Source organism: Gavialis gangeticus, unplaced genomic scaffold, assembly GCF_001723915.1.
Source record: "Gavialis gangeticus isolate Ggan-Ray unplaced genomic scaffold, GavGan_comp1, whole genome shotgun sequence".
Taxonomy (NCBI): Eukaryota; Metazoa; Chordata; order Crocodylia; family Gavialidae; genus Gavialis; species Gavialis gangeticus.
The window spans coordinates 185996152-186020782 of NW_017729022.1; the positions used below are offsets into that span (position 1 = coordinate 185996152).

Below are 24631 nucleotides of genomic sequence, written 5' to 3' on the forward strand. Positions count from 1 at the left end.
CCGCGTCGCCGCACTTACCCGGGCCGCGGGAGGTGGCCGGCCGCCGGCGGGTCCTGCAGCGCCGCAATCCGCCGCCCGTGGGGCTGCCAAATGTAAACACTCCGCCATGATTTCTTTGTTTAGATAATTGAACCTGCCTCCCTCTCCCTCTCTGCCTCCCTCTCCCTTTCTCTCCCGGTCTCTCTCTCTCTTTTATTTATTTATTTCCAACCCGCCCCCCCAACCCCGTCTGCATCACCAGGATGGTTTTCTTGGGAAGGTGGTTAGCTGGTAGCTGCTTTGCACAAGGGTTGCAGGCTGCTGGTTTCTTGGGGGTGGGGGAGGGGAGTTGTTGGGGTTTTGAAATAATAATAATGATAATGCAAGTTCATTTCCCCCTCCCCTTCCCAGTACAACAGCTCCCATGTCTTCTAGAGGCACAGGGAGTGGGGGAAGGGTGGGGGTGACTACATGACAAGGTAGCTTCCACTCATATCCCCTCTGCTCAGCCCCTTCTTCCTTCCCCTTGCACTTCTGCTTCCCCTCCCTCTCTAGGAGCATCTGGTACCCACAGCCAAGTTTGCCATGGTGTTTCCTTTCCCTCCCCAGCAGTATTTGCCAAGTTTGCCAGGGTGCTGCCTTTTCAGCCCCAGAGCAGTCCCCACATTCTGCCTGGTGGCTTCATGGAGTCCCCACTCAGGCATCCCCCCTGTCCCTGGGTAGCCTGGTGCCTGGGCTTGACACTGAGACCTTCATCCCTTTCTTTCCCTCTTGGAAAACACAGGAGACCACACACACATTATGCAGGCCAGGCATCCAGGAGGCATGGGATGAAGATAGATAGGTTTCAGTTTCGTAGGGCTTGGCCCCAGATGTTCAACAGACCTTTAACAGAGGTTTAAGCGGATGTTGGGTTTGCTTTGGTTGGAAGGGAATGGAGAGTGCCCTGGGACAAAACTTTTTGTTGCAGAAGCTGTTGGGGAAGCATTGCCCATTTAGTGAAGAGAGGCATTCTTCACTGGAGAGCTGCCTTCTTGTCAAGGTTTCCCTGCATTAGATGCTGCCCGTAGTGCTTTGCTGTTAAATCTAAAGATCTAAATTCTAAAATCTTGGCATTTGAAGATTGTAAGGCACTTTGCAAGTATTGGTAGGTAAGTGAACCTGACTGTACTTTTTTTTATTATTATTCCGATTTTACTGAAAGGGAGCCCAAACCTGTCACTAGGAGGTGAGAGTCCTATGCAGAGAGCTTTGAGGGAAGCAGAGGCACTGAGAGGATTTGGTGCCCAGTACTTTCTGGGAGTCCACTGACGTTGCTTAGACTTGGAGCATCTCATGGGAGGCATTCATCCTTCAGGACTTGAAGTGACTTACCTAGCTTCATACAAGAAATGTGTGGAAAAGCTAGGAGCAGTCTTTACAGATCCTGGCTCATTGCCCTGCTTAGCCATATATCTGCCTTTCCTTCCTACCAAGATTAAAACATGGACTTTTTTACCACCTGCTTCCCTCACCTATGGTTTGACCCAATTTCCATTAACTCCTGCAGGTACCAGAAGGCCCACAGTGAGGTACTGTAGAAGTATAAAATACTGCAAGACAGCAGATTAGAGATGTGCCTTATAGACTCACTGAATCAGAAAAGCACAAGAGTTGCATGTACTGTAGGGGGCAAAGAGAACTGGTTACAAAATAAAAACAGCAAGGAAGCTGAAATTACATATATAAGAAGATAGTTATTAGTTATATGATTTTTTGAAACCAAAAATGCTTACTGGCAGTATGCATTTATCTCAGTTACCCAACAAGCTTGCCAATATATTTTGCATTGAAATTTAGACAAATAATGGTCGCCACTAATGGTATCCTATAGGTATTAGCACTGTTTTAGGAACTAAAGCTTTGTCTTGGGCTTTACTGTATTTAAACTGTTTTACTAGGATATGATATAGGCTGTATTTTGCAAAGGCATCCAGCCATGTGATCCCTCAAACCTACACAGAATTCCAGTGATCCCATTGCAGAATTCAGCCATCAACACCAGGAAGCATTCCTGTCTTAAACTCTATGTATGGGGGTCGCTGAGGGCATAGACATAGAAGTGACCAGAATATCTATTATGCTTATGTGGAATGTGTCTAGGAAATCAGAAGTTTGTATTTTCAAATTATCAACCACTGGACAGTTAATTCTCAGTCATTTTACTGGGGTTCAGTCTGCACAGCAATCCCCATAGGCAGTCAGTATGGTTACTTCTGAAAAACCACAACTGTAGGACCACTCCTACTAGCCTGTTGCCTGACGCTCACAAACACTGCTGTTTACCTTCACAGTGACCCTTCCATGCAGTAGTAGTGTTCAAATGATGTAGCCATGAGGATTCCAGAAATTATGCAAAAGGCAAGGATTTCTTGGGGTGATATCTTTTATTGGATCAACCCCAGTAAGTGAATGATGTCTTCCGTTGATAAGCTTATTTAACCCTATCCCAACTATGCAGTTGGTCCAATAAAGGATATTACTCCAAGAAATCCTTGCCCCTACCATCCTATGCATCCTTGCCTTTTCAGTACCTTACTATCTGAAAGACTAAATGTCCCTACCTACTCCCAATAAATAACGTTCTTAAATTAAATCATCCATGTAGCAAATGTTCTTAAATCATACTCTCCAGTTTCCTCCTCCTCTTCTTCTCTTCTCTTTTTCCTCTTAACTGCAGTCCTATGTGCTTAAGATTATATCTTTCTTTAGTTTTATATTCTCAAAACACAGATCATTTCTGCCAGCTGTTTCATAATCTCCTTCTTGTGGAGTTTATAAATGTGGCCATTTAAATTCATTTCAGACTAGAACTTGGCATAAAAGTTCACAGTTTATGAGCCAAATTTGAATTGCTACATTTCATTTAAATTCAGGTCTCCAACGTTATTTTAAAAATTTGAATATGTGCAGGAAGACTTCTGCCATTTTTTCCAGTGGTGGCATCATGCTGACCCAATGTCAACTTTACATCCCTATGTCCATTCTTTCACCTAACAAGAAAGCTTGATTTTCCAATATGGAGGTGTGCCACAGAAGATATAACTTTGGAGTTATGTCTTGCTGTATTTTAAAAACTAATAATTATAATATTAAACTCTTTGAGCAATCACTCTTGAAAACCATGGCATTGTGCATGCACATACACATAATGTTTTTTCATAACAGGAGTCTTGCTGGTTGGAGAGCAAAAGCAGTTACTGTGCTGTCTTCAATAGGACAAAGTGCCTTAGTACTCTTTGAAGAATTACTTTTTGTCAAAAATACTGTTGGTCTATTATTAACTATGCATGTTGTGCTATTTTGGTCATAGTAGCTGCAAGGAACAGAAAGGGAAGAATAGATTATATTAGATTAGATGACATATTTTCTATTCTGCTTTTTCTGTGCACCAATTTAAAAACAAAATCCACTGGGCTTTTTCTACCTGAACTCCAACAGTCACAGTTCATAAGTCCAGTTAAGTACTATTTCTTTAAAGTTAAAAGGAGACACAGATGTTATTGTTCCTGACTACATGATTGTACAGAACCCAATTTGATGGATCATGTTATGGGTCTCTAGGAATTAAAAGAAGAATTTGTAAAGTGGATCCCTGTAGCAGGGCACTAAAGTGCCTGCTACTTGTAGAGCAGGAATAAGCACTCGGGTGCCAGTTGCTAGGGCAACCGGAGGGAGCCAGTGACCCACACCTGCTAGTGGTCAGCTGACCAGAAGGGGCAGGGCCCAGCTCCCATTTAAACCCCGGGACTGAGTCCAGGCAGGTAGTTCCCTGCTGGCAGTCAGAGGGGAAGGAGTTCTACTAGACTGAGCTAAGAGGAGAAGCTGGACTGCAGGTACAGCCTGAGATTGGGGAAAGATAGAGCAACCCTGGTGTGGCAGGAAGAATGATGTTGTAGCCGATTGGCAGAGATTTATGTTATAGCCTAGGGGCCTGAGTTTTCCGTTTGCTGTTCACTACCGGTGGTTTGGGTGAGGCTATTGGGGGTTGGAGGATGCCTCATAGGGGACCCATGGTAGTGTGGGGACCCCGGCACCAGAGATGGTGCAGCATTTGGGGTGTACTGACCCCAGCCCCAGAGAAGGGGTGTGAAGAGTTAGAGGCCAGGTAAGGCTGAGGCCACCTGAGCCTGGTGAGGGTTTGAGACCCCAAGGAAAGGAGATGGGGCCAGGCATGGCTGCGGCCACCTGAGCTCCAAGGCCGTGGAAAGCGAGATGCCCCAGAGCAGAGAGGGGGCAGCTAGAAGCTGGGGAGCTCTGGTGCGCCCATGGTGCAGCGTTATTCTCGGGCTCATGGTCATCCCCTGGTTTAGGGCTTGCAGCCCACCAGTGGTGGGGTTAGTGCCCTGGCCCTCTGGACCAGCCTCCAGATTGGAGGAGGAAAAGGGGCCAGGGCCCCAAGACAATGGAAAAGGCTAGAGCCTTGAAGTCAAACCCTGTTTAGTGGGTTTAGATGGGGAGGCCTAGCTAGAGAAAAATCAGGGGTCAGTCTCACATAGGGGAATGGCTCCAACATATCCAATACAATAGGCAGCCTCCCGCTCACAAGAACATCATTCTAAGTTCCATCAAGACATGGCAGGAAAGTATAGGACAGGACATAAGAATCCCAAAGAAGTAACCAAGGGTGCCCACACAAGGCGCAGAGTACTAGGAAGATGGCGCTGGGAGGGGCGACCTGTTACAATCCATTAATTATAATGGAACCTATAGTAAATCCTCTGGTAAGTTGGTGTCAACCAGTTGAAGATGATCAGTGTGCGCAAAGACACTGGACCTGATTTTTCTACTGCCTTGCTTCTTCTCTAGTCATTTACATTTACATCTGTGCAAAGTAGTATAGAAATTACACCTGCTCAAACTGATAGGATTTATTCTCATCTGGTATAGGTATAAATTATTCCATACTTCACATGTAATACTTATATTGTAGTAGCACCCACACACATGGCACAATCAGCTTTGACCCACAGTGAAAGCTACTGTTCAAGATGTGTAAAAATGACAGCTCCTGTCACCAGGGAATTTGGGATCCAGAAAAATAGATGCACTAACTGGATGAATAAATAAAAGATGAGATTGTGTGGGGGAGATGGGTAGCAAATATTTGGGGAGTTGGCCAGTTGGTAGTAGCTCTCAACCCAGCTAGCTTCTTTCTACATTACTACATGAATTACAAAAGAAGTTAGTTTTAAAGTGCATCTTAAAATTACTCAGTAATGGCTTTATAGATTGACACTGGGTGCTTTCTCTAGGGTATCACAGGGGTAAGTGGTATGATAAGACTATACTTGTCAAACTTAAGATCGCATTTTGAATACATGCAGAGTCTGCTGTTTGTGCTGCCTCATTGTAGAAATACAGATGGGCAAAACTTACTTTATAGGCAGCACTCCGAAGAGTGATTATAACCATTTTATTTCCAGCATGATGCCTACCTAAAGAGAAGTACCTTCACTCCTCCCCACTTATTTAATCACTGTGTATCTGTACATTTTGGAATGGCTAGCACAGTTGCAAAGCTGTTTTCTATATTATTTTATGTTATTTGGCCTTTTATTGACATTGGGAGAGTGGACACAAAGTGGAGAGGTATATAATTAAAAGTATTTTAATTAATGCAATATGACAATATACCACCTAGCGATAGAACAGTTGTCGGTGTGTGAACATACTGATGCAATGTAATACAATGTTTTCCAAGCCAATAGAAATATTCTATAAAATCATGATGAGAAGAGTCTGTTGGTCAAAAACAGAACACCCAGTTCCTAAAGTGAGGTCAAGGCTAGCTCTAATAGTGGGCATGTATGAACACCTACAAGTGGGGTAAGTAAAGACTCGGGAATTGAGTTTCTTTTTCTCAGGTTGATCAGTTCTTCTCGAGTGTGGGATGGAAACACGAAACAATATGATAACGTTTTTTTCTTTGAGCACCTTGCACTAAATTAACAAATTACTATTGTAGGATAGCAACACTGCCTTAATTACAACAATTTTCCTCTTGGTGATGGATTATTGTTAGTAATTCATCACTGTAACATATTAATAGTGTGTATTAGTTTTGAAACAGAACAATCATATTAGTAACATACTTGTCATATTAGTGAAAATTAACAAAATGATGAAAAATTGGTACTAAGTGTTTGCAATGCTGGAGCCACAAGGAAATCACTTCTTCCCCATCCAGCTAATTTTCAGCCACCGCATATTCCTGGCAGAACAAGAGAATGTTACACAATGGTCTGCCTGTAAGCAAGGTACCTTTTGGAAACATTTGTCATTTCCTTGATGATAAATGTATATTCTTTTATACTTTTAATACTGTATCTTGTGCCTGTTAAATGCTTGAGTGGTATCATTCACCACCCTTGGTGCTAAACTATTTAAGGCCTACTTCTCTTTTTGTCAGAGATTGAATCTGTACAGTGCATCATACTCTATAGGACAATACAAGTGCCCATCTAAAGGATTAAGCTGCATCTCCTGCAGAGGCACTCATCTGTGAACTGGACTTCGTCTCAATCATGTCACTTGCATGATGAGTTTGTTTGTGTTGTTTTGTTTCGGTGGCAGAAAGTTTCAGGCCATTGAGAGTAGGTTGCTACCCATCTCTTCATCCTGAGTTACCTTTCTGCCCTTTGGTATTCCTTGAATCTTTCTCTGGCTCTTTGCCAACAAAGTACCTTTACTTTTGCTAGCATGAAGAAAGGAGGATATGGGGATCCTTCCAGCCCACTATCAATCACATTCTGAATTGGGCTGTGAGGAATTCTAAGGATTAACAATGTCCACTGACTCCTGAAGGGACTGCTGAAGTAGAGTCTCTCTCAATATGCTGAGGTTGTATTATAAAATTGGGAGATAAATTTCCAACCCTCTCTGCTATTTGAAAAATACAATGACATAAGGCATTTGTGTGCTGGTTGCTTTATTCTCTATGAATCAGTTTCCCTGACTTCCAAACCTCTGCTCAAATGAAATAAAATTAATAGCTTGAGCTTGATTAATTATGAAATTACATGTGTTTGGTTCACTACTTTATTGAAAACAATAAGGAGGTATTGCAAAGTAACAGACCACAGGAATGACAGACAGTCAGGAGTCAAGTTGGCTCAGATTTTATCAAATAATCAGTTGAACCAAATCAGCCAAACCTAAATGAGATAGGATGTCTATTGAATATCCAAAATTTTCAGAAAGCTTTTCATTTAGCTTACAGGCCCATCTGTTTGCAAGGTTACTGCCTCTGAACATGCAATCCAAGAATTCAAGTATTTTAATGGGCTGAGAAGCCTAAATTGGGAGGTAGGATCTTCTGAATTCTGTCTAATGCCAAATATGCTACTGACTCGCTGGGTAAGTCACCTATCCTCTCTGGACCAAAGTCATTGCTGGCATAAGCAGGTGTTATTCCACTAGAGTCAATGGAGCTGAACCAGACTGTGGCAGTTAGGAATTTAGTCCATACGCAAAATATAGTTAATAATAATGACCTACCTCACATAGGTATTGTGAAGTTTAATTAATGTTTGTAAAGTGCTTTAATGGTATAAAGCCACATGCAGGTCTTAAGATATTAGTTATCCTGCATCGACAGGCAAAAAAAAGTGTGTGTACAAAGGCAAAGTCCATGCTGTGGCTGGGTGAAAATATGTCCCTCACTGTTAAAGAGAAAATTCAATTAAGAGATTTCTGTGCCTGTTTCTTATAAAAGGACCTGATAGAATCCATGCAAAATTTTATCATTGATTTGAATCCAAAGCATACTAGTGACATCAGATCTATGCATAACATGTATTTGACTGACATGGACATCTATTACAGATTGATGTGACATGTGCAAAATAGAATAAAAGCTTTGATTGACAACACAGCAGTGAAAGAATGGTGTCATCCACACTTGATCTAGTATGGAATACACCTTCCTATTTAGCTGAAACAACTGAGCTAATGACATAAGGGGATACATTTCAAGAGGCATATGCCACAGAATTGGCACAATGGCCATTCGTATCTATAGTAATGGGCAAGAAGCTTTTACTGCCACTGAGCATTTGCAAGGAAAGGTCAAGGGCCCTAGTGAATTACTGACATAAAAATTTGCACCTAAGAGAAATGGTGTTGGGATCAGAAACTGGTCCGTTCTGTCCCAGGCAGCAGTATGGTGGGCAGCAGCGGGGGAAAGTTCGCTGGCACTGGTGGTGCCACTATTTTTGTGAACCCCCAAGTCAGCACCTGGGCTGGTTTCCTGCTTGCCTCCCTTACTGATACTATTGGTTGGGACTGTTGACAGGGAACAGCACATGGTATCCAACTCCCAGAGGACACATACAAAATATAAGTGGGAACTGCAACACTGAGTTTTCTTCAGAAACTGTATCTTGTCATGCCTGCCCTGTGTCATCAACTTCAGCTTCCTTACATTGATTCATTAACCATAGGATACTCTGAGACAAACTAGACCTTACTTGCCAGCTGCTTAGCGCAATGGTAGCAGTGTAGACGCCCCTCATAGGCCATGTCCAGATGAGCACGGCAGTGCGGTATGTGGCCCCAGAGACCCATCTGCAGCACCACATATTCAGCTGTTCCCTGTGCTGCTACTTTGTCTCGGAGGAGGGGGTGGGGGGGAGGAAATGGAGATCTCTGGATCAAAAAAGCCTGTACAGAAAAAAAAGTGGGGTGGCACACATGGGAGCAGCACACATTCCTCAAAGCCAGAGCCTGCCTGGCTGGAGCCACACTCCAGCTGCTGGCCTGGCTCCAAGTAACAGGATCACTACAGCTCCAAGGTCCCCAGGGCCCCAGGTAAGGGTGCTGGCCTCAGCTTCCCCTGAAGGGTAACCTGCTGCATGCCAGAGGGTGCATGGCACAGACGTTCCCCAAGGATAAGTAGCAGCAGCACAAGGTATGCCACTGCTTCTCGTCCTTGGGGAAACAAATGTCCATGCTCGTGTAGATGCAGCCATAATGGCTTTCAGATGATGAGGGGGAGAACAATAAAAATAGAGAAACTACTGCCATGAACCTAATCATTCAGGACAATGCACCAGTGAAGCAGAATTCTTCCTGCAGATGTCAGCTTCAGTGCAGCCCCTCTACCCACTCCAGGCCACAGGAGGGGACCCATAGCATGATTTTTACCTGGTGAGAGAAACTGATATATTGACAAAATGCACAGTGCTATTCATGGTGTTCTGCTGTAATCTGCTGCAACATTAAACCAAAGTTTATTTGTGAATATGTATTAACACAACCAGATTATTTCCCTCATTGGCGATGCACATGTATTTAAAAATAATGCAATACTTTCATTTTTCCCCCCATACTGTAAGTATTGATAAATTTCTTCAAGTACATGGGAAATGAAACATGATTCTTTTGAAGTCTCATTCTGCTCCACTTAAAGAAAAATCCAGTGGGAATTGTGCCATTTACTTTAACCAAAGTAAAATGGGCTTCATTGAATGTGTTGCTTTTTTGTACTGTTTTAGTCCATGTCGTTGTTCTGGACACCTATTTTAGCAATGGTATGACCACAGTTTTGAAAAAGTCTAAGCTGGTTTGGGCATTCTCCTCTGGCCAGGTTAGCAACACCGTATAAGTCAGGGGACCAGACTTGGAGACCTAAGAAAAGCAAAATTCCTTTTGACTGTAATTGGAGGCTAGTTTGAGAAAAGACTGAGATACAGCTCCTGAGAGGATCAAAAAGGGTGGCTTTTGTGTCTGTGTACGCATAAGTTTAGATGCTTAGCAATTTCTCTCTTTATACTAAAGTTTAGGATCCACATTATTTTTTTCTGAATGCAGTATGTCTTTCAGGGTTTAAACTAACTGATATCATTTTACTTCGAAGGGAGAAGGAAATGCAGAAACCAACACTGAATGATTTTTTCCAAGGAAAGAAAAGATTTTTTTTTTAACATGGTGCCTGCCCCTCTTCTTCATATGAATAGATGACATATGGTAAAAGCAGGTTGTGAAACTTTTAATTGTCCTGTTCAGTATTAGTCAGGGGTAGAAGAGAGGAAAAGCTGGCTAAGGGAGATATACAATAGATGAATGTTCTAACAAAAGATGTCTTGCCTTGTGCTTAAAAAGCTTTTATTTCAGAAGGCCTTTGGCACTGCAAATGTTCTGTGGATAAATAGAGAATGCATCTTCTACTGTGTCAATCCTTTATCTTCCATGAGCACTATATTCATTCTTAAATAAGGCCTTGGCATACCATGTTGCTTTTATTTATGGTTTTATTACCAATTTTAATTGCTGTAACCTTGTACATTTGTTGTCTTTTAAACTGCATTTTGTTGCACACCACCTGAGATACTTTGTGGCAATAGGCTGTGCGGAAGCATGTTTCCTTAATGAATGATTAAGGAAACATTTATTATTTCCATAAAATCTGATGCTGTGTCAGAGCCTTGGGCTTGATCCTGGTTGCATTTACACCCATGGAAAAAAGGATGAATTATTCTAGGTCAAAAGAGTTATATGGTGTAAATGAGAGGAGAATCGGTCATTTTATGTCCAGAAGGCATTGTAAGCAGGAAATCCTTGTAACTGGGTATCTTTATCTGTGGTCCAACCTGGGTTTTTTTGGGTTTGTTTTTTTTTTTTCTTTTATGGCCAGCAGTAAGAAAGGAGGGATGGACAAAAGAAGCTTGCCTTGCTTGGAGATACAGTCAGAAACCAACCTTCAATGCACTTTCAGATAGAGTGAGATTCCAAACCCACACCCTAAGGAACAGAAAGGACACACATCAAGGTAAGGCTATTATATTTGGGTCTCTCTGGTAAACTAACAAACAAATAAAACAATTGTACCATACTCCTTTTTGAAAAGGTATAGCTTAACATCCGATCATCTATTTCAGCTAGTTTTCTACAAATAAGATTGGGGCACTTTCTTTGGAATACTTCTGTTGTATTAAATTTGGAGGGGGAGAGGAAGAAAAAGTCTCTCATTTTTAAGGATTCCTGGAACTTGATAAACTTAACATCTATATAGGAGTCTTGTAGAATCTATCAGCATTGAAGAAGCAAAGAATAATAATGGTGTTACTATTTGATTCAGTCAAAGTGAGCTCTGAAATTCTCTTCAATGCCTTAAATAACCACAGAGATGTGGAGAGTAATCTTTGCATAGAGACCTGCTGATAGGAAAATTTAGCTGGATCTAACAAATTAGCAAATAATGTTATTCTGAGATTTCAGTTAAAGCAACTTAATTGACTGATTTCTCAGGCTAGAAAAATCTAACGGTATTTATTGAATGAGTTGAAAGTGATTTGCACTTTAGCTTGATTCTCAAACTAACCTTACCAGAAAAGATAATCAAACAATACATGCTTGGAGCATTCCTTAGATATGTATTCAGTAGCTAATCCTGCACTACTGAAGTCAATAGTGGATGCTCACACTCGGTGACTGCTACAAGAATGATAAAATGGTTCTTTCTTTTAATTTTAGCCTTCAGAAGTTTAAGGCTTCATAATAATGAACAGGTGCATACAGACTCTTAGGCTCCCTGTTGGGAAGCACTCTACCTATGGTGCTTTACACAAAAGAACCATAATTAGGGTGCCACTGAACCCAGCAGGCATTGGTTCGCCTGTTGGGTGGTGGGGGAAGCTCAGAGCCTGCCTGCATTGGTCTTGGCCAGCAGACGGGCACTCCAGCAGCCTCCCAGGAGGCTGCCAGACCACCCTCTTCCCCATCCCTGCCCCCTGCCAGCCATGGGTGGGGGGGAGGATGAGGATGAAGCTGTACCCCTGCTGGGATCTCAGGGGGAACTAAGTTGGGCTTGTGCAGCAGGGGACTCCCTTCCCCCACCCCCTACACAAGCCACTTGACAGCAGCAGCCTTATGGTTGCTGCACCTGGAGCTGGAGTAGTGGGGGAAATGCCCCCTCCACCTGCCTCGCAGGCCTGGCCCAGCTCCCTCCAGTACCACCCCCACCCCCCACTGTGTGGGCCCAGCCCAATTCCCCCCAGTACCCTAGCAGGGGTTGAGGGGGGACTCCCTTTCCTGTTCCCTACTCCCCCACTCAGTAGTGGGGAGGGAGGAAACAGAGCTTTTTCCAGGAGCCTTTTTTGTCTCCTCTGTGTGACAGCCCACAGGCGGGACTGGGCCAGTGCTCACCTGTGAGTGCTGGCTCAGCCCACAAAGGCCCCTGTGATGCAGGCAGAATCACTCAAGATTAATCCTCAATGTGAACCTGTACATAAGTTCACCAAGGTGTGCTGCTCTAGAGTGCCTTCATCTGATATTACATCAGATGAGGGTTAACGTTTCATGCAATCTGCCATTTTCAAAGTGGTCTGCAGACCCGAACATTTGTTACGTTATGATGAGTGCTTTTGGCAGCCTCATCATACAAAAGTATAACTTCTGTTCACACCCAATATAGAATGCTAGTGTTAAGGCCCAGTTGTAATAAATGCTGACATCGGTAGCTGTTGTTCCAAAAAGATACTTTAACAGGAAGAACCTTTGGACTGAGAGATTGTAAATACTGCATTAAGAAACACTTCTTAATACCAAAATCTGAATCTGATGGCAAAATTTGTCCCTGTGATCTACCTTTTTATTCTTATCAACAGAAATCTAGTCATGTGGCAATTCATGATAATAGTTACATGAGTAAATCCTCTCCCTTTATGTTATTTACCCACAAGAACCTTCTCCAGACGAGGATGATAAAGATCTCATGCTGATATAATGGGAAACAAACTTTTTCACTTAAATACTTCTCATAAAACAATGGCCGGGTTGTCATTCTAAGAAATATCTAATGCTTTTTTTTAATATATTTTAAAGTTACATTTGCTTTAACAAAATATTTGGGAAGTAAATTATCCATTGAAGCTTTTGTAATTTATTGCATGCTTGCTAATTGTCGGTAATAATCCTTTTCAATTACTATCAAGAAGTAGGTCAGCCAATTTTTAGTGCTTATGAAACTTGCAATTTAGAGCTAGAAGGCATATCAGTAAGTTACATTTTAATATGGTGAGCAAATAGGCTTCTTAGCAACCCTCTTAACCCTAAAAATGATGCAGTGTAGCTTACATATCTAATTTAATACAAGGTTTTTGTACCCTGCTGGGGTTTGCTAATTATATTTACTGTCATTTTATGTATAAATATCTATATAATTAATTATGACTATTCAAATTAATTATCAAAGCTTTTTTTCCCCTTTAAGTTATAAACCAGAAGGAATTCTATGTAGATTGAAATTCTGTGGGATCCCATTTCTCTGTGGGAAAGAGATGTTTTTTTTCCTCTCTCTTTGTGTCTCTTTTATTTAGAATTGTTTTTGTCTAATGTGGTTTATGAATGTCAGAAACAATATGTTGCCAGCCCATTAGCTTTGCAATAGCACAGAAGGCCAGCATCTGAGCACTCCTGTGCCCCAGGTTCAGTGGAGTTCAGGTGTGTGGAAAAGGTGATGTTTCCAGCAAGACGGGGAGGGATGCTTTATTAACAGAGCCTGATCTAAAGTCTGAATCGGGTTCCTGTTACGCAACTTCATTTTCTTGGCTAGTACATACAGCAGCACTGGCACCACTCTTAAAAGATGTTGCTTACCTGCTCAGTACCTAAAGTGTTATTTGCTAACTAGATGGGTGAGAGAAATGAGGAGGGCAAAAGGTGTTTGTTGGAGGAGGTAAAAATGTAGTTTCCAGAATAAAAGAAGGAAAGCTAAATTCAGTGGGGAATTACATGCTTGAATACATATAGGAAGGGAAAATAGACGGAAGAGAATAAAGCAAACAGTCTGCCTGAATCAGCCTTTCTGCCCCAAACCAAATCTCAGCACAACCAAATGTACACAGACGTTTTGTGAGAGTGAATTTAGTACTCATGAAAGCAAGAGGCTAACAATACTGTCTTAAATAAATATAGACCAGTGTAGGCAGCTTCATACACAGTTCTAGCAACACACTCTATAATCCACATACAATCCCACTACATGATTACGATTAGTTGTGTTGAACCTTATTGCGATTGTGCAGCTTACAAAAATGGGCACTAATTGGGCCATCAAAGTCAATGCTCTTTGTAACTTTGGGTAGTATTTGAGCTGAGGTCTTTTCTTTCTTGATATTCTATACTATGACTATATACCAGTATACTACTACCATTCAGCGTAGTGTACAACCAGACCATATTCTTCTGTTTAGTCACAGAATACATAAAACATTTCCAACCACGCTGTTGTAGCAGGAGAGTTGAAAACAGCTATAAATCATTTGGAAAATAAGGTATATGGAAAGCTGGGAAAATTTCCAGATGACAAAGTTATTTAGTAGCAGAATTAGAGACAACTGAATGGAAACTTAGCTAGCACAATAGCAGAAAAAAATAATTGTTGATAAATATGATGATTTGGTTTAGAAGGAACAGATTTAACATACTGTTGGGTTCTAAATGAACTAGGCAACTCAACTAAGACATCTGATCAATGTATAAATAAAATTGGAGAGTAGATAAAATGTGGAAAACAAGGAAAATATTGTAATATTGCAATTACAGACTGTTGGTACATTTTGCATGAAAGTATTCATTTCTGGTCACATCATCTCAAAATATACACTAAAAAAAATCAAAAAAGGTCCAGAGATGGGTAACAAAAATGAATAAAGACCTGGAGAGACTTCCATATTAAGAGAGATTTAAAAGATTAGGGCTGTGTAGTTGAAAGAGAGATTAATAAGTGGAGACTTCTTAGAGATATATAAAATAATTAATAGTATAGAAGAGGTCAGTTGGGTACTCCTAGTCACCTTTCCCCATAATATAAGAACAAAGGGGCATCCATGAAATTGAAAAGAAATAAATTTAAAACTGATTAAAAAGAAATACTTTTTATATACAATGCATAATTAGCCTGTTGAACTCCCTGCAAAAAGCTATCATTATGCCCAAGAGCTTAGTAGGATTCTAAAAAAGGATTATGCACTTATTTAGATAATGAGAATGCCCAGGCATACCATAGGATGAAAATGGTTGGGGGTAGAAATTTTTTTTTTTAACTCTCATGCTTCAAGGCATAAGCCAAGTGTTATTTGCCTGGCTTTAGGAAGAAACTTTATATGAACAGATTATTTTGCAAAGGTCCATGATGAGTTTCCTTGGATATTTTACTGAATTGTTTCGCACTGGCCACTTACTAGTAAAGATATGGCACTGGACCACCGTTATGATTACCTAGCATGGGATCCTGTCTAGATTTTTCCTAAAACTGTAAGAACAGTTTGCCATAAATAAAGATGAACCACAACTACAGTGGCTAGAGATGTGTTAGATAATTTCATAGTAGCTAGGGTCTGGAGGGACCTGAACAGATCATCTAGCCTGACCCCCTGCCACAGGCAGGAATGAATGCTGGGTTCACAAGACCCCAGACAGGTGAACATCCACACTCCTCTTGAATTTGCCCAAGGTAGGGGCAAGGACCACTTTCCTGGGAAGTTGGTTCTAGATTTTGGCCACCCTAACTGTAAAAAATTGCCTTCTGATCTCTAAACTAAACCTATTCTCCAGCAGCTTATTACCATTGCTCCTTGTCACCCCAGGTGGTGCTGGAGAGACAAGGGCTCTACCTATTTACTGTTGATCTCCCCTGATGAGTTTGTAGGCAGCCACCAGGTCCCCCCTCAGCTGCCTCTTGCTGAGGCTGAACAGGTTCAGGTCCCTCAGTCTCTCCTCATAGGCTTCTCACCAAGTGAGTGGCCCTCCTCTGAACCCTCTCCAGGCTGGCCACATCCCTTTTGAAGTGCGGCACCCAGTACTGAACACAGTACTCCAACTGCGGCCTGACCAAATTCACAGAGGGGGAGTATTGCCTCTCTGGACCAGCTTGAGATGCATCTTTGCATCCATGGCAAGGTATGGCTGGCCTTGCTGGCTGCGGTCTGGCAATGGCGGCTTGTGTTCATCTTGGAATCAGTAATGACTCCAAGATCCCATTCCGCCTCTGTGCTTTCAAGAGGGGAACTCCCCAGCCTGTATGTATGCTGTGGATTCCTTCTCCCAAGGTGCATTTATCTGCATTTATCTACATTGAACCCCATCCTATTCTCATCTGCCCACTTCTGTAGTCTGTCTAAATCTATTTGCAGCCTCTCTCTCCCTTCAAGTGTGTCCACCTCGCCCCACATCTTAGTGTTATCAGCAAACTTGGACAGCGTGCCTTCCACCCCCTCGTCCAAGTTGCTGATGAAGATGTTACATAGTGCGGGCCTGAGGACTGAGCCCTGGGGTACCCCACTGCTCACATCTCACCAGGTTGAGTACAACCCATCCACCACTATTCTCTAGGTGTGCCCCATCAGCCAATTTTTTTTACCCATCCAACTGTGCAGGCATCAATGCCACAGTCGCTTAATTTATTGATGAGGATGGGGTGAGAGACCGTGTCAAAGGCCTTAAAGTCTAGAAAGACTACATCCATGGCGACACCATCATCCAAGGATTTGGTCACCTGGTCATAAAAGGCAACCAGGTTGGTCAGGCAGGACCTGCCTTTGATGAACCCATGCTGATTGCCCCTGAGCATGATCTCCCCTGCGGGCCCCCCACACGTGCTCCTGGATGATTCTCTGCAAGATCTTGCTGAGCACTGAGGTGAGGCTTACAGGCCTATAGTTACCTGGGTCCTCCCTCCTCCCTTTCTTGAAAATTGGGACCACATTAGCCAGTCAGTCTATTAGATCAGTCTCTATATCAGCTTGATGTCTGCTGCATGAGAATTATCAGCAATGGATTTTTGTGATATAGATGCTTGGGGTCTGACCCGAAAGTCTACCCTCATTTCACAGAGGCAAAGCTTTTCTTTTTAAAGGCATGTGGATTGTCACAGAACTAATGAACAAAATGCATATTATTGTTTTTTTTCTTGCAAAGCTTTTTGCGGTATTACAAATATTAACAAAAGCCAGTTACTCCATGGAGGTCATTATTCTGATTTATTTTGCTTTCTCAATTTAGCCATTTTTCATAGTACCACATTTCTTTTCTCCTTTCGGTCCTTATAAAATGGCAGCCTATTCTGCTATAGTGATGGACCTATAATATTGAAATCAATGGAGCAATACTTCAGGTGACAACCTGGCCCAATGTCATTTAATAGGTCTTCAGTGTGTTTGGCCATTAATAAGGAATTCTGCAATCCCAATCCAAGAAGTGGTGTAGTTTCACTTATGTCTTCTTTCTCTGCTGCACATTTTCCTCTCTTCTATCCCCACACTTGCTCTGCGCTCTCTCATATATATCATGTAAAAATGTGTGTGACAACGATATCGGCCATCATCCTCTGAAAGGGTAATTTTTTCTTGGAAAGAAGCGTGGACGTGATGCAGAGTTCCTCCAGCTTTCCTGGAGGCTAAAGTGTCACCTGCCCCTATAGGTGGAATACTCTTCCTGAACCCTCTGTTTTCCATCTGGAGTTCAGCTTACCAACCATTAGAGTCTCAAACCAATATCAGAACCACCAAATAAACAACCCAGAGTGACATGTTCTATTTTTTTAATGAAGATAATAATGTACTGTATTCTGACAGTGATGAAAACAAAAGGAGAAGAATGCCTGAAAAGCAGGTAGTTCTCAGAGAAAGTAATAGGACACAAAAATGAAACAGGAATGAATTAACATTTGAGATCAATTCTTAAAATTTAATATGAAGTGTTTTTAAAAAACTGTTTCCATGAATTGTATTATGCTGTGTAAAATTAGCATTAAATCTAGCTATTTTTCCATAAAAGTGTAAGAAAAAATATATAAATCCAGTATATAGTGTTCATGGATTGTAAGGGACTGGAAGGGACTTTGCAAGATCATCAGATCCAGCCCTCCTGCACTAGGCAGAAAAGATGACTGGGATCGGGTGATCCCAGCATGGTGCCCGTCCAGTCTCCTCTTGAAGATTTCCAGGGTAGGTGATTGGCACCACCTCTAGAGGGAGCTTATTCCACAGTCTGGACACCTGAACTGAAAAAGTTTTTCCTAGTGTTAAGCCTGAAATGGTTTTCCAAGAGGTTGTGGACATTACTTCTGGTTTTTCTCAAGGGTTCCCTGGTGAGCAGTTGTTTGTTGAGCCCTTGATGTATTCCCCTGATGTAGTGGGAAGCTACTACCAAGTCCCCTCTCAGTTTTCTCTTTTTTTAGGTTGAAGAGCCCCAAGTCCCTCAGCCTTTCCTCATATGGCTTGCCTTGCAAGTCTCTGATTGTATGGGGGGTTCTTCTCTGGACTCTCTCAAGCTTTTCTATGTCCTTGTTGAAGTGTGGCGCCCAGAACTGGATGCAGTACTCCAACTGCAGTCTCACCAATGCTGAGTAAAGCAAAAGAATAATTTACTTGGTTTTGCTTGAGATGCATAGGTTGATGCATACCAGAGTATTGTTTACCCTGCTGGCTACAGCATTGCAATGACAGCTTATGTTTATACTATGGTCTCTTATTACTCCTAAGTCCCTTTCAGTCATAGTGCTAGTCAGTTTGGTGCCACTGAGTGTGTAAGTAAGTTTAGGGGTTGTTTGTCCCCAGATGGAATACGTTACACTTTTCAATGTTAAACATTATCTGGTTCTGATCTACCCAACTTGCCAGTCTGTCTAGATCCACCTGTATCTGCAGCCTATCTTCAAGGCCACTTGGTGTCAAAACCACGCTCCCCCATAACTTGGTGTCATCTGTGAACTTGGTCAGTGAGCTCTTCACCCCCACATCAAAATTATTGGTAAAGATGTTGAAAAGCACTGGACCAAGCATAGACCCCAGAGGGACACCACTGGCTACTTCTCACGAGGATGACACAGATCTGTTCGCTAGAACTCTCTGAGTTGTACCCTGCAGCCAGCTTCCTACACACCTAAATGTCGAGCAGTTAAGCCCACAATCCTCAAATTTTCCCGTGAGAACATCATGGGTTACCAGATCAAAGGCCTTTTGGAAGTCTAGGTAAGCAATGTCTACCTTATCTACATGATGAGTTCCGTGGTTGTAGAAGGGGATGAGATTGGTAAGACAAGACCTGCCCATGCTGAAGCCATGCTGGCTGTCATTCAGAATCTTACCTTCTACAAGCCTATCGTGCATAGACTCCTTGATAATTTTTTCCAGGATTTTCCCTGGGATAGAAGTTAGGCTAATTGTCCTATAGTTGGCAGGTCCTCTCTCTTTCTTGAGGATGGGCACAACATTGGCCCTCTTCTAGTCTTCAGGGACCTCCCACAAGCGCCATGAGTTTTGGAAGAATTTTACCAGAGGTTCCGTGATGACCGGCCAGCTCCTTCAGCACTCTCAGATGAAGTTCATCCAGTCCTGCTGACTTATAAAATGTCGACCTTTTCTAATGGATCACACACCAGCTCAATGTCAACATTAGAAAGGCAGTCATTCCCATTCTGAACTTTATCTATTACGATTTTCCCCTTAGTCTGGTGAAATACCAAGGCAAAGTAGTCATTCAGGAGTTCAGTTTTCTCCTGAATGTTGGTAACCAGTTGTTCTGAGTTGTTAAGCAATGGCCCCACACTCCCATTTGTTTTCCTCCTGTTCCCTACATACCCAAAGAAGGACTTCTTATTGTCCTTGATTTCTGTCGCTAGTTCAGACAGGCTATTTGGATCTTTATTAGTGTGTGTTTTTAAAATCAAAGAATTTATAGAAGACTTTACAAGTTGCTTATAATTTTGAAAATTAGGGCACTTTCAAACATAGAAAAATGTAGTCCCAATATAGAATGTCTTAATTAGATCTATATTATGCATTGGTATGCTTTAGAGGTGCATTGCAAACTTTTCTTAGTAATGGCTAATCTCATATTGAAGTCTCAGATGCCCTTATGAAAAAGATATATTGTTTTTATTAATCTATGGCCCCATCTACATATTACATTTAAGATGTGATTGGCCATTTAATCACATCTTACATGGTCACCTGGTCACATGCATTGGTGATGCATAGGGGTGCATGTGCACCCCCTGAGATTGGCGGTGCATCCCCTGCAAAGAGTGCTGCTGACACCGTTGGCGGTGCCTGCAGGTGGTTGCCACTTGCCACTCCTCCCCTCGCCACCAACACAGCCTCTGCATGCAGCCCCCAGTCACTGCTGGCTGCCACCGCCATTGCCAGCAGCGTCTGCAGGTGGCTGCCAACCACTGGACAGCGCTTACCACCCCACACCAGTGACGGTGTCACGGCCACCTACGGGAGTTCACCGCTTGCCGCCACCATGCTGCCACTGAGTGTGGCAGCTCACCATACCTTCCCAGCCTCCAGGGGCATGCAGTGTTCATGGTCACATGTTCAGTTAGTTAAATGATGTGATAAAGAGGAATACACTACAAAGTTATTCCCCAAAATATAGAATAACTTTGTAGCTACTTCCTATCATGCTGTTAACTGAATGTGTAGCCAGGGGTCCTGTGGCTAGGAGCCGTGTCAGCTGACTGGAGCTCTCAGCTGGGAGGGCCCATGTGCACCCCCAAGTCTGGGAGCCCCCAGCTGGATGCTGGCTCCCAGCCACAAGAATCTATGCCCCTGTAGCTAGGAGCCCCATCAGCTGACAGGGTTCTCAGCCTCTGGGGTACCCCATGCATCTCTGACTGCGAGACTATATTTGTCATGGTGTCCTAGCTTCAGGGATGTATGGACCACCTCCACAGCTGGGATACTGTGTCATTTGTGGTCTCCCTGCCATGGGGACCCCTGGGGTGCCCCTAATGCTGGGAGCCCAGGACAGCTGATGAGGCTCCTGGCTACAAGAGCTTGCTTCTTGCTGCTGCATGGGGAGCCCAAGATCGGGTTTCCCCTCCTCCAGCTATAAAAAGTTGCAATGAGATCTGATATGCAATCCCAAAAAATCATGCTTCCTGCCATGCACATGTGGCATGGCAGGGAGTACAACTGTGTGGATTGCACATGAAATCCTAACATGCCTTTACCTGCACATGTAGGGGGACCCTAGAAGTAGCCAATGCTATTTAAATTGGACTATATTCAGGATGAGCAGCTAGTAACCAGAATAACCAAGTACTTCAAAGTACTTCACAGGATTAATACTGAAATAGTCTATGTCTCTACTTTTAGGATTTAGCCCATAGACCCAATCCAATTTGTTGGCCAGCCTGGTACTGGTCATTCAACCCATAGGGCCAAACAGCTGGGTACCACTAGTATAATCCATTAATGCCAATGAAAAACTATTTTCTAAATTCCCTTTTAAATTCAGCTAATTTTGTACCCCTCATGAAAGTAGAATGCTTTAATTGCTATTGGCCTGTCCTGCACTATACGATAATCCTACTATGGCACATCTACAGATGTTTACTGCATAGCAGGCTAATTAGCTGTGCAGTAAGTGGCATGTGTTTACACGTGCACCGCTATAAGGCTGGAGTAAACCAATTTACTCCACAGCAGGATACTACTTGTAAAAACTGAAGTAAAAAAAACTCCACAGTAGCATGTGTATAGATGCTGTCCCTGATGGCTGGATCATGAATGTGCTTCAGTGTGGGGGCTGCCTGCCAGTTAGGCTCCACACTGAAGCACACTTATGCCTCAGCCAGCCCATCTGCAACATATTGAGCTGGGGGGAGTAGTCCCACGCTGGCAGGCTGACCCCTGGGATTCCATCAGCTAGGGCTTCTCTGACCCAGCTCAACATGCTGTGCTCCTGGGCACACTTGGAGCCCTGTACCTGGGAGCAATAAACTCCAAAGCAATAAGCGCCAGAGTTTATTCAAGTGCATTAGCATGTGCATGTAGATGCACCCTTAGAAGCTGAAAAAAATCTTCCTGCTGATATAAGGCTTGCATTTCTAGTTCAACAAAAATGTGTAACACCAAACTTTAAGGTCTCTGACCCATAACAGAATTTTGGCCTCCTGAGTAATTTGTGAGAAGGGGTTATGAGAATTTGACACTTGTAGGGAGAGAAAGAGGCAAGTTTTTTTTTTTCCCCCCTGGCGAGCTGACTAATGGTAGAAGCAAGGGAACAAAGAAAAGAGAAAAATGGAACAATAGTGACAGATGCTAGAACAGGGTATACCATACCCATGGCTCAGTGATTCTCAACCAAGGTACTAGTGCACACTGGAATTCTTCAAGATTCTTTGAGTGGTGCTACAGGAAGTGTGAGAAAATAAGCAAGGTGTGAGAAGATAAACAGATATGGGCAGGCCGTCTCTGCCTGACTGCTCCCCTGCCACTGCAAGAAAGTAACAACTGCAATAGATTAATTTGTTTTTGAAACTATGTGCAACTGAAGTCACAAAAGTTATGGAGGGGGAGTCTAACAACAGGTTCCTTGAGTCTCAAAAGGTTGAGAAACATGGATATAGCCCATAGAAAGGAAAGTTACTGGAAAGAAGGGAGGGGAAGAGGAAGAAAGGAAACAAAGCTCTTCTCCTTCTTCATAAAGTTCTAAGGCATATGAGAATTTTATGATAGGAGGACTAAGATGACCAATCTTTGACATTGAGCTGCAAATTATACCATAGCCTAGTTTTTCCAGGGAGGACAAGTACATCTTCATTTATAAACGTATACAGTGCACAATCATACATTCAATATAAAAAGTCTTCATTTTTTTTCCCCCTGAAACAAACAAAAACCTTTGTCCCCAAAACACTGATCTGTATTACAGTTGGAAAAGATGCAATGATGTCATGCAGAAAGAGACCTCTTGATTTGTTACTGACACTTATTTCTGTAACACAACGCTAGTTGATTCTTCAGGGCAGAAAGCCTGCGTTTGCTCTTGCCTTGAGCAAAATTCCCTAAAAACTGTTAGGCAGGAAATTTAATATCCAATATCCTACTATATTCTCACTTCATTATCCCACTATAGGTTCACATGCAACCAGAAAAAGAGATGAAGGAAAAATGCTGTGCAAAAAATAACAGCATGACTCTGAATACCTTAATGCTTTCAGAGAATCCTAATGCATACAGTATTTTCACGTGACTTTGTTTTTAATATCCATTCCAATGCATCTAATTATATGCTTTACTTGATACTGAAGTAGTTGCTTGGAAAGATTTAAAAAAATATGTCACAAGATAGTGGTCCAGATCTTAAGCCAGGAGAGGGCAAAATGGTCAATCCAGCTGGTAGCTGGCCTTCATTTCCCAGCAGCCCCTACCCATGTTGCTGCAGCCAGTTTCCATAGAGATCCGAGGAGTGGCAGGGCCATGATATCATGGGGCCAGGTTTCCATGGAGACTGGCCTCAGCAGCACTGGCAGAGTATGCAGCTGGGCGGGGAGCTGCTCCAGGGCTGGAATCTTGTGGCAGTGACAGTGTGGTCCAGAGCTGCGATCTGTTACCTTCATGCCCCTGCCTGGGGTGTGCAGGCACCATAATGCAGCTCTCCCCTGGCTCTGAAACATGCTATCACTGCTGCAAGATCCCAGGCACAGAGCAGGTCCCCACCCAGCCACACTGCACCAGTGCTGCTGGGCCCAGTCTCAGTGGAAGCCCTGGCCTTACACTGTCCCGGCCCCGCTGCTCCTGGGATGTCCACTGGCCACAGCAACTTGGGTAGAGGCTGCTGGGAAATGGAGTCTGCTGCAGCCCAGATCTTCCCCCCACCCCCCTCCACAAGCTATGGCCAAGAAGCACTCAACTCATAGCAGAAGAAAACGTACACATTTGAAAGAAAACCTTGAGCAAACCACACTTGTCCAGGCTATGGCATATGCCAAGATAACCCTCTGTTTTCTGACCAAGGTCTTTTTTTTAAATCATTTTTGCAATGAAAAGGGGTTGAGCATGATCTGGTCTAATAGGAGATCCCCCTTATGTAAGAGGGAAATATATCCAGTTGGTGTAGAAACTAATCAACATTACACTAGGCACTTTGAGTAGCTAGTTAGCTCCAGCTGGGACTGAACAGGTGACTTAACCCGTTTTCCTGTCCATTGTCACTTCAGGTCAGCCCAGATAGCTGCACAATACATTTATTCATAGAAGGAGCTTTTTGACCCTGGGTTCTCCAGCTCTGTTTCCCAGCTCCTGCCAGGTCTCCAGTTTCTTCCCTTCCTCTTGTTTCCTGACTTTGGGTCTTCTTCTGCATAAGGAAATTTTTGTCTGTTTATTTTCTCTGTTACACTCCGAGATGTTTTACATGTAAAACAACCTTGGAGGAGCTTCAAGAGCTTGGAAACACATCAGTATGGAACTGGTATTCCTGAAAGGCCTTAGAGTGATTACCTCAGTTTATTCTTAAACAGATGCAACATAGCAGCTATCTACACTCCCCATACCTCCAAAGAACCTCCAAGCTGAACCTTAGGAATCCCACCTGGGGTCAGTGGTATTGCTTATTCTGTATGCCTTGTCAATCCTTAGGTATCTGAAACTTGCCAAAAAGTATGCCCATTAATATCCCATGTAGTGGTGATTTTTTTTAAAGGATGAAGACTATAAAGATCATTTCACATAGGCCACTAGCATCTGTCACATGGTAGTAACTTCTGTTCTTTACTCATTTGGGCTGGATTCTTGTGTGGGGTGGCCTGCCCAGGTCCTGATCCTGCCACACATGGCTGGGAAGTTTGGCAGCAGGGTAGCATTGGCAGTGTTAATTG

General features: G+C 42.9%; 1 long non-coding RNA gene across 2 annotated transcripts; it reads left to right on the plus strand.

The window, feature by feature from the left end:
• Window positions 1-6: 6 nt before the first annotated feature.
• LOC109296981 lies at window positions 7-24631 on the plus strand. 2 transcript variants are annotated; one of them, XR_002097126.1, is made up of 3 exons: window positions 7-92; window positions 10655-10789; window positions 24457-24631. It is a non-coding gene; the product is annotated as an uncharacterized LOC109296981 (long non-coding RNA). The 2 variants fall into 2 exon arrangements; XR_002097127.1 differs by having other exon boundaries at window positions 10658-10789.